Genomic DNA, 5,113 nt, shown 5'->3' with positions numbered 1-5,113 from the left:
GGAGGAAGATGCTGGCGGCCGAGCCTGGCCGCGCGCACTCACGCGCACGCCGGGGGGGAGGGGAGGGCGGAGTTGTGGGGCGGAGGGGGGGGGGCGGTGACTCCCCAGCTGAGCGGAGGGTCCCCACCCTGGGCCGGCCGCCGCCCAGCTGCGCCCAGTGCCTGGGAGGCGGGGAGCGGCTCTGCTGGGGCTGGCATTGGGGGGGGGAACGACACACCCTTGAAATCCCCCCACTGCTTTCAGAGAGACAGGCCAGCCTGCAGGGCCCAGCCAGCCCCCACCCAGACCCCCCAGGAAAGCAGGGCCCGGTTGCACCCGGGGCAGGTCTAGGCTGGATCTTAGGCAAAACTTGGTCCCTAGGCGGGTGGGGAAGCACTGGGATGGGTTACCCAGGGAGGGGGAATCTCCATCCTTCCAGGTTTTTAGGACCTGGCTTGACAACGCAGGGGCGGGGCGGGTTGAGTCCGGGTGGGTCCTGCTGTGAGCAGGGGGTGGGACTAGGTGACCTCCTGCGGTCCCTTCCCACCCTGATCATCTCTGAGTCTGTGATCCGGCACTGGGGTGTTTTAACCCCTCCCTGCCAATCAGAGGCACCTTCCCCGAGCCAGAGCAGCGGAGACAGAAAGGGCCAGGGGCTCCCCAGCCCACCCGAGGCCGGGGCAGGATGGGTCCCTGCTGGAGGCAGGGCTCTCTCCTGGCCCCCCAACCAATGGAAGGTCAGAGTGAGCCGGGCCCAGCTCATTGCAGTCCCAGCACACCCGGGGCCCGTGGTTCACACCGACTGCTTTCAGCTCCCCCTGTGCACCTCAGCTGGTCTGGGGGGGCTCTGGCAGAGGCAGAGCCGGGAGGCCCTGCAGGCCAGGTCGGGGGGTGACAGCCCAGGCCCGCTCCCTGCATTGCCCCAGCTCGCCGAGGGGTGAACCGCCTCCCGCAAACAGCGTGGGCTGCAGACGAGAGACAGGGAGCAGCTCTCCCAGCCACTGCCCGGCAGTCAGCTGGGAACAGCCGGGCACCGCCGGGAACCTGCCCCAGAGCCCCGCTGGCTATAACAGGCCGGGCAGCCCCAGGAGACCGGGCGCTGTCACCCTTGTCATTCAAGGGGGTTGGACTGGCTGGGCCCAGGCGTCCCTGTGGCCCTTTGCCACGCTGCCCCCTGTAATGAGGTCCCATGCACTAGTTCCAGCCGGCAGAGAGAGGGGACCCGACCCAGGCTGCCCCCACTGCGAGATCCGGCTCTCTCCAGCTGCAGGTGGAGCACGGCCCAGAAACCCTGCAGCCCTGGGCCCATTGAATGAATGTCAGCACCTGGCCCCTGTGCGCTCAGCATCCTCCAGGAGCAGGCCAGGGGAGACCCCACCGGGACCGCCATCTTCGAAGGCTCTACCCCAGCTTTGGCTCACCCCTCGGCAACGTCCCCAGCTCAGGAAGGCAGCATCTTTGTGCTGCTGCCGCTGGATGAACCTAATGCTCCGGGGGGGGGAGGCCGTACCGGAGACGGAGGGATTTGGGACTTGTCTGCCCTGCGTTACTTCCCGAAATCAGTCCTAGGGCAGGACCTGGGCTAACGGAGGAGAGATCTTGTGTGTTCTGCCCTGGCCTGTGAGGGGCCGGGAGGTGGGGGGCACGTGCTGTGGGCAGGGGCCTTAGATGGAAGCCTTCGAGAGCGAGGCTGGCGTGGGAGCTGGGTCTGGGCCGCAGGCAATGGCTGAAGCCCCGGGGGCGGGGAGCACAGGCAGGGCACAGGTGGAGAACAGCTGGTGTCCAGGCTGGAGGGCTTCCTGCCCAGTGGCTGAAGCGGCTCCTTCTGCGTCGGGGTGGGATGCTGGCGTGGGAGCGTCGGGGCCGTAGCTGAAGAGGCGGCTGGGGCGTGAAGTGGGGGTTCTGCTGGCCGCCGGCACAGGCCAGCCTTGGCCTCCTCTCTCCTGACAGGGGTCCCTGCACCCGGCGTACCCAGGGCGCTCACTCATGCCTTGCCTGGCTCAGGCCCTTGTTATCCAAAGGGGAGAGCTGCCAGGGACTGCCACAGAGGTGGGGCAGTGTCCAGGGTGCTGGGGAGGGAGGGGGGCTCTGGAAGCAGGGTGGGGGCACAGGGGAGACTTTGAAGCCTGTTCTCTGGGTCCCACTACTTCAGCCAGTGGGCCCGCGCCTGCGGTGCCCAGCGCCCTTGGCTGAATGAGCCCCACCCAGACCCGGCACGAGCCACGTTACGGCCGGGGCATCACCCAGGACGCCGAAGGCTAGACGTGCAGACGGAGAAATGGCTCAGCTGCCGGGCCAGGGCTGGGACTGACCCGGAGCCCCGGGCACACAGCGCTTCCTCTCCCAGGAGCAGCCCCGCCCTCGGCTGAGGCACAGCGGGAAAACTCCGCTGGTGTCTCGGGGGGTGGGCAGCAGCCCGGCCGGCCCGGGGGGGAGGCTTTTATTGGTTTGTTGGACAGGGGTTTCCTTTCCAGGAAAGGCACCGGGGGGCATGGCCAGAGCCTGGCTACAACCTGGCTAGTCCCCGCTGCCCAAATGGCCCCTTGAGGCCACACATTAGAGCAGCCTTGAGGCCCCTCTAACTGACACAGGGCGTTGGACAGACCTCCCCCCAGCCACCCGTCTGTCCCGGCGCTGAGCAGATCTCCAGCTGGGGCCCCTCTGTCCTTTCCTCGCTCCCTGGGGCTGACGGGCGAAGAAGCCCAAGTGCCCTACTGTTGGCCAAAATCTTGTTTTTGACAGAGCCACAAACACCCCCCCCTTCCTACCAAAAGGCACATCAGTCTGAATCAAAAGCTAAAACCTCAAACTGACTCTTGCTGTTCTACCCTTTTCCATGTTAATTCAAGTTTGTCTGCACTTTGTATAATTTTAAGATTGTTTGTAAATGTCTGTGCTATGTCCACTGGCCAGTTTATCTGTTAATTTTACCTGCTTCCAATATATATTTGTAAAAATCCTATTCTAAGTACAAAAGCCGCACTGTGCAATGTAATGTATCTATCTAATTGTGAAAGACACTGTCAAAAATGAAATAAGGTTTGCTCTAAAAATAATATGTAAGTTCTTCAGCTAGGAGTTGGCCCTGAGTGATTGAAGTGTGAATGGCTGAGCAATTGAGTTGGGTGTAGACAAAAAGAGTGATTGAACAATTGGTCTGAGTAAGGGATATCGAAACAGACATGAAGAAAACACCAGCCTCACCTGAAATGCTTGAGCGAAGAAGAAAGAAGCAAAGATGATCAAATGGCCGAAGAGGAGCCACCCTGATGACTTTGGAGCCAGCCCATTTCAAAGGACAAAATCTGATCAGGCTTGCAACAATGTGGGTGATTGAGGATCACACCAAGAATGCAGTTGCAGCATGACAATGCAAAACCCATAGACTTACATGGGGTCCTTTCCCTATAAAATGGGACAAGAAGATGAAGGCTGGAGGTTCGGGTCTACAACATCACATCAGCCAGGAGTACCGATGCGCATCGGCAGAACCTTGCTCCTCATCCTCATGCTCTAGTCACCTGGCCAGTGACTATCATGAGCACCAAGAAGCTGGTAACTATGACATCTGGAAGATCCCTATGTATGTATATCTGTCTCTATCTGTGTGTGCCTGTCAGTGTGTGTGAATGTGAATGAAAGCATCAATTGAAACATGTGTCTCTGTAATTTGTAGTATTGATATAATGTTAATACTGTTTTCCTAGTGTTTACATTATTATTAATGCTATTTCACTAAGGAGAGCACAATATTAATGTTATTACAGTGTTGATACTTTTCTTTTCTTGGATACTATCTACAGAAGTTTCTGTGTTCACAATAAATGCGGCTTGTTGCCTTATCCCCTAATAAGATCCTGTAATATTTGTTATTTGGGTAACACTACCCGGCGCAGGGGAAGGAGCTGCAGCCGAGCGGCGCGTCCTACGCACAGGCTGCCAGCCGGGGGGCGCGCGGCTGGGCACGGTAGAGAACTGCCACCTGCCCCGCTGACCCTCTGCAGTACCCTGGGTTACGCTCAGGGATGGAGACCTTGAGCCATGCCCTTTATTTTCTGAATGCGGCTTGGCGCTGGTGGGAGCGAGGTGGGAGTTTGGCCCCCTGAGTTCCTTCACCGTTGCGGTACCCACAGTGCCTGGGCACCATCTGTTCCCACTTAGCACCCGCCCCTCCTCTCCTGGGGCTACATCCTGCTCCAAGCTCAGTGCCTGACTCCTTCCGCTCCCACCTGCGTTCTCGGCTCAGAATCCCAGTGCCGGGGAATTGCCGAGCTGGGCGTTGCTCTCCGGTGGTGGCCTGTGCTGGGTGCAATCTGAACTCTGGCTCTCACTGGCTGCCACAGGGCGACCGGAGCCAGTTCAGCTGTGGCTAGACTGGGGGGCACTTGGCCTCTCTAAAGAGCCAGGCAGCGGCTGAGAAAAGGGGGAAGGAAGAAGCTGTGGAGATAGGAAAGGGCTGCAGGCCCTACCTGAGAATAGGAAGGGGGCGTCCAATGCAGAGGGGCTCAGCGGGGAGACCCGGGATGGGCTGGTGAGTGGAGGCTTCATCTGGGGCCAGAATGTGAAAGGAGCAAACTTCCAGCAGGCAGGAGAAGACTGCGGGGTGCGGCGTAAGAGAAGGAACCTCCAGACCAGGCGGCTGTGGGCCGAAGGCCTTGGATAAAAGAGGAATGACTCGGAAAGGTCCGTATCTCAGCATATGGCCTGAGAAGAATTGCCAGTGGCACTGCAGGCCTGGATGGAGGGGAGCTGGTGTAAAAGCCGCCGTGTGGTGGCAGAATACTGGGTATGTGTCGCTTTGGTTTCAGGAGGTAAAGTGATAGCTTGAGGAAATGGACTTTGTCATAGAACCATGGTGGTAGAAGGGCCGGGAAGGGACATCTAGTCTAACCCCTGCCGAGATCAGGATTTGTTGTGTCTAAACCATCCAAGAGAGGTGGCTACCCAGCCTGCTTTTGACACCTCCAGTGAAGGAGCTTCCACGACCTCCCGAGGCGTCTGTGCCATTGTCCTGCTGTTCTTACAGCTAGGAAGTTTTTCCTGAGATTTAATCTCAATCTGCTATGCTGTCGTGTGAACCAGGGCCCCTTGTCCTGCCCTCTGCGGCAAGAGAGAACAACTTTTCTCCATCTTT

The sequence above is a fragment of the Emydura macquarii genome, unplaced genomic scaffold (genome assembly GCF_026122565.2).
Source record: "Emydura macquarii macquarii isolate MOO-44397 ecotype Brisbane River unplaced genomic scaffold, CSIRO-AGI_Emac_v2 contig_915, whole genome shotgun sequence".
Lineage (NCBI taxonomy): Eukaryota > Metazoa > Chordata > Testudines > Chelidae > Emydura > Emydura macquarii.
The sequence above is the reverse complement of the archived record's forward strand: the minus strand, read 5'-3'. Positions refer to the sequence as shown.